Source organism: Lissotriton helveticus, chromosome 5_1 (assembly GCF_964261635.1).
Source record: "Lissotriton helveticus chromosome 5_1, aLisHel1.1, whole genome shotgun sequence".
Taxonomy (NCBI): Eukaryota; Metazoa; Chordata; class Amphibia; order Caudata; family Salamandridae; genus Lissotriton; species Lissotriton helveticus.
The window spans coordinates 1289091085-1289103626 of record NC_136065.1 but is presented as its reverse complement, the minus strand read 5'-3'; the positions used below and the strand labels follow the sequence as shown (position 1 = coordinate 1289103626).

The window sequence follows — 12542 nt, the reverse complement described above, 5'->3', positions numbered from 1 at the left end:
GCTCATGGAAACTTTTATGTTCCTGAGTTTCCGCAAAAGGGAGACAGCTCACCTCAGGCCCTTGGGGATAAGTTACTTCAGTACACAGAACACAGCAAAGTCCTCCAAGCAGGGAGACACAGCATAGAGCAAAGTCCCTATAACCTTTCCTTGGTTAAAACAGCAAACTGCAGGCCAGCCTCAGAACACACAGCAGTGCTTCAGTCTCTTGAGTTGTTTCTTCCTTGGCAAAGGTCCTCTTGACCACGAAGTAGCTCCAGTCTTGTTATGTGAAATGTGTTTCGTTTAAAATAATTTGCTAATATTTAAAATAATATGCTTTTATGCTCATGCAATAAAATGTATTATGAATCAAATTCTTAATACAAAGCAGTATTTTAAGAAAATTAAAAACATGTATGTGTTTGTTTTGTAACATTACAAAATAAAATGATGAACAGTGTTGAAACTTTTCAAACACTCACCCCCAGTCATAGATCTGTGTTTAATCCTTCGTCATCCCAGTTTGACCCAGTCATATGCAAATCAGTCTTGACCCTGCTCACCATGGGAGCAGGCTGGGCCGAACTGCCAAGCCAGGTCCTCCCTGGACCATAAACAAGTATCCTGGGACCGGTGTCGAGGGGTATCATCCCTCATCAGCCAGGCTAGCTTAAATCCAGAGTTGCAACAAGCAAGGGGCCTACGTCTGGGCACACCCTTAGCCACTTAGGGCGCACATAGCAACATCACAAAATGTTTCTATTGTAGCACACTGGCACTATAGAAACTATAGAGTACGTTTAACAAGACATATATAAAAAAATAAAGCACAATGTATGACTACGGTATGTAATTTTCTGCTGACAGGAACCTGTTTTTACCAATATTTATTGACACACACTGGGAAGGTGTTCAAAATGATTATCTTTTGGGTGGTATTCCCCTACATTTTTTCCTTCTTTTGCTGACCCCGTTTTTGTTGGCCATAAGACTCTGCCCAATGTATTCCAGGTAACCAGTGGTAAAGTGTTTGTGGTCTCCCTTTTAAACCTAGTTAAATATTCATATTTCTAATTGGTACCTTTAATATACTTCTAGGACCCTGTGTGTGGTACTACATGTACCCAGGGCCTTTAACTTAACTGCTACTAGTGACCTGGAGCACTCATTGTGCCACCCACTAAAGTAAGACTGTAAAACATGTCTGCAGGCATGCCCCTGGGACCTTGGTGTGCCATCCTTTTTAATCCTTGTAAATCAACCCCCAGGTCTTCCCTAAATGCCCATTGGGTAGGGCACACAATTAGGGCATTCATATTTAAGGTTTTACATGCCCTGACAATGAAAAACTTCCAAAGTCTTTTTTCACTGTGGAAAGACTGGCTTTGTCATAGGGAAATACTGGGTCTCACCATAACAACTTCTAGTGCTTACTTTCAGTTCGGGGACAGCTGGAAAATGGTTTAAGGATTATTTATTAGTCATTTGAAATCTATCATAATGCTCAAGTTGGATTTTATACCATTAGTTTGAAAATGAATCTTTTGATTTTCTACCTCTGTCCTGTGTCACTTTAGTGCTAGGGGATCCCCTGTGGTGAGATGTCAATTGCTTTCAAACAGTGGACAAAGGGTTTGGGTGTGTAGAGATGTTTTTCTTCCATGAGCAGGATGGCCTGTGGGCTGCGCCCAGCCTCTTTCTGAGCTACAAGGATGCCTGCCCAGTTACTGGCTGGTGCAGCCACATCTAGGCATGCCTCCTTTTTGTCTTGTTGGTGAGCTTGGCTCCAAACCTAGTAGGAGGGGAATCTACCCCAGATGGTTTGAAGTAACCACAGGCAGAGTTCGCCCATTAATATTGCTGCATCTCAGCGTGGGTGCAGGGAGCTCTGACCAGAGGATGAAAGGTTCTGCCATGTTGGGTTTAGGTAGAGAGGGGAACTGTGGAATAGTTTATAGTAAAACACAGAGGAAGTGCTGAAACAAGGGTTGGCCAACCCTGGTAATTTTTACCCCATTGGCAACCAAATGGCCAGGCTTGCGCTGGGTATGAATGTTGAATCCCAAATACAATCCTCAAGACACTCCTGCACCTGTGAAGATCAGAAGAAAGACTACCATGCTGTCTGAGACCTAAAGAAAGCCTGGACCTGTTTTTGTTGAACCAAGGACCACAGAAGTGGCTCCAATGATCTGTTGGCTGACCTTCAGTTTGAGATACAGGAAGTTCCACAGGCCCTTACTCTGCAACTACCCAGGTGAGTAGTACCAAATAGACCTGCCCTGGACCCTGTTGATTGTTCCTGTTGGAGGGAGTCCTAAATCCCAATTGGTGACCCCGAGGTCCTGGACTCTTGGCTGGTGTTACAGTGTGCTGCTCCTCTTTCAAAACTCAAAGAAATGGGACTTAGACATTTGTAGCCAACTTTCTGCTTGTAGAATCATCAGACCATGGGACCGCCATGGAAGTCACAGCCATCATAAACATCGAATCCCTGGGGGCTTCAGCTTTCTGGTTTGCCCTGCTGAAAGAGATCTGTCTTCCAGAAAAGTATTAAGTCTGAACTTAGAGGGTTTCTTCGTGAACTGATACCAAGCAGAAACCCGTCGAAGTTTAAGCCTTCGTGGGCACAGACTTTGGACTTCACCTTTTCGGAGCTTTCCCACCTTTGTCTATTACCGCACTGAGACCCCAATCTTCATCAACACGCTATTATTGAGCTCTGCTTTGGATCCAGGTTGCAGCTTGCCCCACTGACAACATGTCGACTACCACTTTTTCTCTATAAAGGTTTCTGAGTCAGATGGTACACTTTCCACTGTGATGAACCTGGTCCCTAAACCCAAACCTTGCTCCATCGCGGCAGGTTTTAACTTTTGACATTGACCTGGTCTATTGCAACCAGATAACAGCAGTTGGCATTTTGTAATTGTTGGTGGTATTTTTAATTCAAACTTTTAAAAAACTCATATCTTTGGTTCAACTTATTGGATTTTTGTTATTTTGGTGTTATTTTATTTATTAAAATATATTCTGTGCGGTTTCTAATTTGATTTGGGATTTTAATCGTCTTGAGTTTTCACTTTATTACTGTTTAAGTACTGCATAAATACTTCACTCATCGACTCTAGGTTAAGGCTGACTGCTTTGTGCCAAGCTACCAGAGTGGTAAGAATACGTTTATTTAGTGACTTTGGTGTTTCACCATGATTTGGGTTAGAATTATTGTTTGAGATGAATTCTCATTTTCCTCAACTAATACGCCAATTTATTACAGAAAGATTTATTGGTAGATGCGTACATCAATGATGGGCCTGGAAGAGTGACCCTGTCAGATATACTGATTAGGGCTCTGAGAGCACCACTGCCATTGTGGAAGCATTGTTTTATTAGCACTAAAAGATAAAAGAAAAGCTGTGTTAACCATCCATTTAAGTTTTTTATTTGTATAGGTGAGCGAAATATCTTGCAAATTAATTAGGTCTTTTAAATTTTGGTTAATAATTCTTACTGAAAACCTCTTTTCTGTGAAATTTGAGCTTTGACACCATTGGCAAATGTTTAATTAGAAGGCTTAACCCCTAAAATGAATTTACCTATAATAAAGCAAAGTTAATGCACTTTCAATGTATACAACAGCATGAAAAGCTCCTCTTAATGTACTTATAATAATTTAATGACACCTGATATAAAGCCATGTGAGGAACTATCAGACATTGTGATCCTCCACATTAAAAGGAATAGCTCAAGTGCTCAATTGAATTTAAATAGTTGTTTGTTGACAATTATTGAAAAGTTGGAGAAGATCACCTTATGTCTTCACTCGGAAAAGGGCATGGTCCTAATTTTTGGAAATCCTCATTCCCAATGATCAGAGGCCTGATGGCCCCAAGAACCTATTGCAGCACCCACCCAGTCTGACTCCATGAACAAGCAAGGGGCCGCGTTCACAACACTTTGTCATTGAAGGGCCATGTGAATAAAATTACCAGGACATGTTTTTTCTAGCTAACCGTATTAAATAAAAGAATGGCGTCTTCATCAAAAACTTTTTAAAAAACAGTGACTCAACTCACTGTATTCTCTCATCTGGATTACTGCAATTCTCTTGGTACTAAATACCTACCTGTAAAACTGCCAGAAGTCCAAAATGTAGCTTCCCACTTGATTCTGGGCCTGAGTGGGCGCTCTCATATTTCGGCGCATCTCCCAACATTATCAGGGCCGGACTGGGAACCAAAACCGGCCCTGGCAAAGAGCTTGGTGGGCCCCCTCCCCCCCCCCCTCCGGGCAATGGGGGTGCTGCCGAGCTCTTTGACGGGCCGGTTTTCGGCTGATTTTGTTACAGGGCCGATTTTGCAGCCATGCTGCAAAAACGGCCCTGTAACAATATCGGCCCCCAAGGGCCCAAAATCAGCCCCCACCCGTGCGGCGCACCGGGGGATTGCCCGGTGCCCGCTACGGCCAGTCCGGGCCTGAACATTATATTGTCTTCCTATTGCCTAAAGGTCTAAATTCAAATTGATATGTCTCTGTCCCAAAGCTATCTGTGGCAGGGGACCTCTTTTTTCCACAGCACAGATTTACAAGATATCTGCAAGGCATTCTTTACATTTGGACGCATACAAACAAGTTAGAACAGTAAGAACTTGGGTATCTTCCTTCTTCGTGCTTACAGCCAAAGTCAGAATGAACTGCCTCGGACCTTTAGGTTCTCCAAGAACTATTGTATCTTTTGTAAGTATCTGAAAGCTAGTTTTTACTTTGTTAGCCTCCACAGTCAGCAGAGCTGCTTTGTATTCCTAGATTCACTCGCGTATCTAGGGGGGTGCGGTGGGGGCGGTCGCCCCAGGCGGCACTACTTTGAGGGCGGCGGCCGCGCGGCACTGGCCCGTTGCAGCGGCCTTTATAATCTACTTGAGGACACTCACTGACACTACTGTCAGTCAGTGTACCCAAATAAATTATAAAGGCGGCCGCAACGGGCCAGTGCCTCGCGGCCGTCATTTGACGTGCAAGTCCTACGCACGTGACGTGACCTGCTTGCAAAATGCTCCAGCCCACTACTTCCTGTGCAGCCAGAGAGAGGGCGTGCTGCCGTGGAGCGAATACAGGCATGGTCCAGAAGCACCACGCTATGCCACTGACATCCAGGTAATAACAGTCCGTTAAGTTGCTGCAATCCCTGCACACACTCGCACTCCTGTTTCGGCAGGAATCGGAATGACAAATGATGCGCTGTTTATGGCCTTCTATAATTGTCAGGTCAGGTGCAATACAGATTGTAAGCTTTCGGCAGGTCAAACCTGTCAGAATTTAATAAGGGCGACACAGTGACACAGTGTTGACTGGAACATGCAGTTTATGGTGTGGTAAGCACCCAAGCCTTTTGCTGTTTCCCAAATTGTCAGAGCTGGCAATAAATATTGCATTTAATAACTTCCGAACGCTTTGGTGTCGGATCTTGTCGGATGAGATAATCACCGTTTCCGAGACAGTCCACCAGGACTCGGGCACTGCTTGGTGTGCTTTTCTTTACCCCCATTTTAGCCATCATCTGAGAGTTGGACCCCTGCATCTTCTTCCCACCACACATGCCTCGTTATTAAGCACCCCTTTTATTGCAAAGAAATGTTCTTGAGTTTAAAAACAAGGTGCAGCGTTTCCCAGCAGTAAAGCATCTTCCACGCCACAGGAGGGATCAATTGCATTGCAAGTGGGATACTATAAACGCTCCTAAACGCATGCTGACAAATCTAAGAAGTTGCAGTTGCAAGCCTTCCAGTAATATTCGTGCCTAGGGCTCGTGCTGACAAATATTATTAGAAGTGGGCTCCGTCCGGACTTTCATTATCATAGAGGTGGGAGTACTTACTCCTGCCTGGAGGAGGGGTGTGGGTGCACTTCATCCTCTACATTCAATTAGGTCCAGAGCCACTGTTTGCTACCTCTCACATTTTGTTTGCTTTTGATACTTGCACAAGTGCCACCATGGCCTACGTAACGTTTGTTCTTGTGCCTGAGTGTCTAGCATATATTGCAGTATTATACCTCTAATTGTACTTTGTTTTCTCTTGTAACCTGCACACTTGTCACTTTTTCCTGCTGTAATTCACGGTTTGCTACCTCATGTATTTTGTTTGCTCACAATTGTCACTCTTACCTCATGTAACTTAACGTCTGCTTTTGTAATTTGTTCACTTGTAATTTTCTCCTCATGTATCATTACTGTTCCTATTGTGAAGCGCTCTGATGCCTTCGGGTAAAGTCTGCGCTATATAAAAACGCATAAATAAATAAATAAAGTCAGTCATATCCAGGTCAGTACAGGTAGAGTAGTTTGCTGCATATTGACCATCCAAGATTGTACGTTTGGCCGTATTTCTTCTGGGACAGCTGGCATCACTCTATCCCACAGTGCAAGCACGTACCTGCCCGGGAGGCAATTAGTATTGCTGGACCTGAGGGGAAGGCTGTTGGTAGAAACCATACGCTTGCAAATATCTCCATGCACTTTGATGGTCTTTTGGAGGGGAGAGGGGTTGTGGGGAATGCATTTGTGTTATGTCGACGAGAAGATGCCTGTGCCACAAAGCTCTCTGTAGTTGGGTGTTTGAACTGAAAGTCTGGACTGTCAGGAGCAGGTCTATGCCGTTTTGCCATTAATCAATTTACCACAAGGAAAGATCCTGGCATGGGCCAGGTGCACACCAGCATATGTGCAAGGGCTTCATTAAACAGAAGAGGAGGTTATTGGCTTGTTTGGCCTGGATTGAGCACCTCGGTCAGGACATTTATTTTTACTTCTGCCATGGGCAGGGTTAAGTCTTAAACTTCTGTCACCCTCCTAATCACTGTGACAAAGAAGATGGACTCTTCTATACCATAGCCTGGTTGGGCAAAGAAAGGACAGTATCTCAAGAGTTGTCCAGGCCATTAGCATCAAATAAATCCAAAACAATGGTCTCTCCATCATAGGGTTCATCATCATTGTCAGTATCAGCAGGAGGTTGGAAGGTTTCAGATTTAAACAAGCATTTACAATGCAACGGTTTCGCCTTTGGAAAAGTTTGAGCTATTGGCATTGTAAATGACAACATTTGTATTTATGTGTTGGTTTTGAAAACAGATAAATAAATGGCATTGTCCTTTACATTGCCAATAGCTCTAACTTTTCCAAAGGCGAAACCGTTGCATTGTAAATGCTTGTTCTTCCTTCCTTGGTTCTCCCCTCTCTCCCGTCATTCGGGGCGGGAGAGGACACGGACGGCGGGAGGGGGCGGGAGAGGACACGGACGGCGGGAAACGTGCACAGGACAGCGAGGGGGGGGGCGGGAATGGACAGACTTTCAGTGAAAGGGGAGGGAACGGGAAAAAACGTAACACTTACGCTGCTTGTTCAGTGTATTTAATAGGTGTTCAAATCTTTCCTACAAGGAACCACACCCTAAAATCGGAGCCACACCTACACCTGACTCATACTAATTATTGTAGCAGTGGCGATGTGTGTATGTAGGCAAGACTCGCAATGTGATTTGAACACAGGACGGCCATCTTAAACAGGATTCACTTTAGAGTGACATACGTTTGTGTCTTTTAATTATTATAGTAAAAAGTAACTGTTTCATCGAACTATGTAAGTCCATCTAACTAGAAAGGGAATACTTGAAATGTATTAATAGGGCGACTGTGTTGTGGTAGATTGAAAACACAACAAAACTGAAAGGAAATGTCCAACATTGCATCTTATCTCTTTTATTTTACGATTCGAACTCATTCTGTGCCCAGTAAAGTAGAAAATGATAAGTTCCAACATGGCCACCAGCTTCCCGTACTGTTGAGACCGGCTCGTCGTCCTCCTCCTCTCTATGTTTCTATTCCAGCGCCTCTTCCTCATTTCCCTGGCTGCTCACTGGCCAGGTCTCCTGACGTTGCTTCCGCCAGTTCCTTCTGCAGGCAGCAGCGCTGGCTCCGAGGGAAGGGCGGCCGCTGGAAACTAGGCACCGAGTTGACTATATATGGTAACAGCCTACGGAGAGTCGCGAGCCCGCCGCCTTCTTCCGGGTTTGAGGAGAAGCTTGGTAGCAGGCGCACCATCCACTGCCTGTCAGGAGCTACGGCTGACAGATCCTCCGCCGAACCCTTAGCAGAGAGCAGTCACCGGGAAGATGCCATATGACATTAGTAAGTACCTCTGTCCATTGAATGGATTCAGTGTTAGCTCCTGTGATGGCAGTGGAGACTAACAGTGTGATGGCAGTGGAGACTAACAGTGGCTGCTTCGCTATAGAGCCGGTCATAAGCTGCATGGGCGTTTTGCAGCGATAGTCTGCGGCAGGCTGGGGCTACACCCACGTTCAAGGGTGTTTTTACTGGCATGTGAAACACGGAAATAGAAACTGACAATCTAGAAGCCCAGCTTTATCTTTACAGTAGTCTTAATCATAGAATCACGACGTATTTTCCAACTTGTTTTAATTTAACCGAGAGCAGATCTACAATACAAATCGAAATGAATGTTACATAAATGTGTGTTAACTTTTTATAGTGCTCTCTCAAACTGTGGTATATAGCTTGGCGGACGCTACAGGCGTTGCTCTAGGATCATTCTAATAAATAAAAAAACTGGAACAAACCTGCCTAACTATTATGTGTCTTGTATGCATAATTTGTTAGCGCTATAGGCCAGTATGCGGGAGGGGGCGGGAGAGGACACGAACGGCGGGAGGGGGGCGGGAGAGGACACGGACGGCGGGAGGGGGCGGGAGAGGACACGGACGGCGGGAGGGGGCGGGAGAGGACACGGACGGCGGGAGGGGGCGGGAGAGGACACGGACGGTGGGAAACGTGCACAGGACAGCGAGGGGGGGGCGGAAAGGCACACGGAGGGGGCGGGAATGGACAGACTTTCAGTGAAAGGGGAGGGAACGGGAAAAAACGTAACTCCGCCCTGGGAAAAAATCTCGGGAACGCCCCCGAATCTGGTCCGGCCTTGACGGACAGATCCGGCACTCAATGGCTAGCCTCCATTTATGGAGCTAGCCAATGAGAGCCGGGGGATGTCCCCGAAGTCCTTATGGTCAACATAGGATTTCACCTGCGCCGAAAAGCTGCGCAGAGCGCAGCCTTCGGCAGGCGAAACCCAAAAAGCATATTGGGTGTATACCAAGACCAAGTATTGAACTGCTCTAATGTATAAAATACATGTTATTGCTTCAGTAACAACCATCCAACACCACTACCTGTTGCACAATATTTAGCTTTTTGCTTGAGAACACACACCTCCTAAACTGCACAAAATGTATACAAAAGTCAATTTACTGTTTCACTAGTAACACCTCAACTGAGCACCCACTGAAATAATTGTACATGAAATATAGTTTAATACTGCAGTGGCAGCTACCTCCTCTGTATAAACTGCACACATGGCAGCAAAATGAATATTATTTTTTTTCACTGGCACCCAACACCTCATCATAAACCGCACTAATCGCACCAAAATGTAATTTCTTAGTTGACTGACGTCTTCGCCTAATAATAAACTGCACGAATTTAAGCAAAATATTTAGTTTTTTTGTTTTCACTAACTAATATATAACAATTACGTGCACGAATTGTTTATATGTTTCATTGCCAACCAAAATGTGAGAATCAGAATACCAGCAGCTAAATGTGTCAGGACATGTCAGGGCCTTTTCAGTGCACACAGAGAGGTAGGAAGACCTGTCCTGTTTCTTGGTTAGGATTCTTGAGTTGTATTTTACACACTCTTACTGCCTCTCAGCACCAAGATACTGTCGAAATACCCTGATAGCAACCATAACCTGCACCCACTGTAACCAAATAGAGTGTATTGTTCCACTGACAACTGTCACCGAAAAGTGAATGGCACAAACCAGAGCAAAGCCGATAATGTACTATTTCACTGACAACCATTTCACAGGGTGCACTGTTTGAAACAACAAAGCAACATATATTCCTTAGTGTTTCACTAGAAACACCTAATAAAATGAACGGATTTGAGTAAAAATATAGTTTATATTTTAAGATAAAACGAGGCCCGAAATCAAACTTCACAAATTGGAAGAAACCCTGTGGATTACCGTTTCATGGACAGCCATCGTCTGCTTTTAATTAAACTGCACTTTTTAAAAATTAATTTAGGGACACTATCTTGGGCTATTTTTAATGCTCTTACTGCTAAAAAACAGATAAATTGTACTGACTTTTATTTCAGCGATAGCTAAAAGCAGGAAATACTAATTTACGTAAACATGTGTTGTATTTAATAACGTTCGATGTACATGTGTTTTTTTATTTCGCTCAAAGTCATATAATGTAATAAACTTGGCTAAACAGAAATGCGTGGTCTGCTATTTCAGTGTCCACTAAGAACAATAAATTGCCCTTATTCTGATATACATACTTTATTCTTTCACGAATATCCGGTGTCTGAATAACTGCAGTTACGCAAGAAAATGTACATACAATATGTATTGATTGCCATGCAACAGATGCGAAAGAACTTCGGCTTTTCTAAGAGAATCGCATTCACATTCATTTCCAGAAAATGTCAGAGTGACATTGCTTTCTTACACCAGATCCACTGATAAAGGTTGCCCCGGAACAAAAGCCCAAAGTAAAAGCAATTGAGTTCCAGAAAAGTCTTGTAATATGTGTGGCGGTCGCAAAGTTTCAATGTTTGAATTTGTCCGGAGCGTGTAGCACGGGCGAGAATAGAAAGGCGCCTGGGAGGGCAGATGGGAGATCAAAGGCATGCCTCCCTGCACATAAATCGCCGGCACTTAAGCGAGTTGTAGTGCACATAATTTATACTTGATGAAATTCAGGAATCGCCGCGCAACCCCTGTTGTTACCTCCGTGGCGTCTGACGACATGTGCCAGTGTGTGGGGAGGCTTCTCCAAGCACATATTAACCGAGGCGCTGTTTGCATGTCAAGCGCAGTGTCGTGGTGTGCACTTGTCAAACTTCACATGGGATTCAGAAACCCTCAGCCCAGAGGAAAGCTCTCCGGACGCGATGTGATTACGGGAATCGTTCTGAGAGTTGCAATGAAATACGCCGAGTGCGCGCGCATGTGTGTTCCCGTGGACGTTTTGGTGGCCCATAACTTCCATTATTAAAACATCCCCCTTGACAGACAGACGGACATAAACACCATGCACACATACACATGGCATGTCCACACACATCATGTCCACACACAGCTATAATCACACACGCGAAACACACATACCATATAAAAACACAAACCCCACACATACCATGCACAAACACACACACTGCGCACACACATATCCCATGTACACACCATGCACACACCACGCAAACACGACCATTTCATACACACACCGCACACACATACACACAGACACACCCCACATCACGCACTCACATACCGTGTATACAGCCTCCATGTGAACCCACGCATCTGCCTTGCTCGTCAGTTTCTTACCATGAGCTGTAATGGGATTTGGCAAAAGCGCCCCGTTCTATCTTCCAGACAGATGCAGCTGCCCCAGTCATGTCCATGAGAAGGATAAAAGCCCTCACCTGCGAAGGATGACTTCCAGAAGTGCGCGCCCTGAGGCTGCTCCTTGGCGCAGTACACGCCGCCGCTCCAGCCGTTCGCCAGGGTCCACGACTGGTAGCCGTCCATGGGGATGTATGCCTCGTGCCTGGGCTCGCCCGGCCCGAAGCCGGACACCACGTCGATGTACCCGGGCATGGGCTGGTAGGGCCCGGGGTACCCCGGGAAGTAGGAGACTTCCTTGGCCCGCGAGGATCCCTCGCTGCCCTGCGCGCTCGCCCCGCTGCCCAAGGCGGGCACGTCCATGTACTTCTCCACCGGGAAGGCGCCATGAGGCGAGGGCTTCAGGGCGCTTTGCTGCACCCCCACCCCGTGCGACATGCGGCAGCTGTAGTATCCGTTCCCAAAGTGGTAGCCATAGCCCAGGGAGGGCGCGCCGGCCCCATCCTTGCCGGAGTCCAAGCACGCAGCGCCGGACGACCTCCCCGGGCCGGAGAAGGCGAAGCCAGATGTTGCTCGGCCAGCGGTGGGCCCGAAGACGTTGGGGGAGGCGAGGAAGCCCCGGGCCTGGCCGCTGGAAGAGGTGCCCTCCGCTCGGAGCCCGTCCATGTCCCTCTCAGGGGCCTGCGCACGGCTCTCTCCTCCACCCCCGGCCAGGCATGGCAGAGCCAGGCATCCCCCCAAGCAGGTTAGGTCACCGCGGTGCGGTGATAAAAACTAACCTCCAGCCAGAGGGAGGGAGAGGGGAGTGGGAGGAATGTGTGCGCAGCGTGCCAAGTGCAAGGCCATTGGCCGTCTGAGGCAACGTGGTCCTGGAGCGCTTGGGAATCTCTGCCCTCAACCCCCAACACAAGGTGATCTGGGCCCACTCCCCTGCGCACAGGCCCTCCTGCAAGAGGAGTCTGCCCCCAACCCACTATCCAACACTGAGGCCTCCAGCACTCTGCCCCCCCCCCCCCCCCCCAACCACCACCCGCCATCACAAGGAGGGCTCTTGCCTCCAGCACA

At 46.4% G+C, this 12542-nt stretch overlaps 1 protein-coding gene and 1 pseudogene across 1 annotated transcript in view; both read right to left on the bottom strand.

Annotated features, from left to right (window-relative positions):
* The window catches only part of PPFIA4 (PPFI scaffold protein A4), a 1997086-nt gene that overhangs the window by 788616 nt on the left and 1195928 nt on the right, over positions 1-12542 (bottom strand). The gene's annotated exons all lie outside the window — the stretch shown is intronic.
* LOC144755321 (homeobox protein Hox-D13 pseudogene) lies at positions 11422-12143 on the bottom strand (annotated as a pseudogene).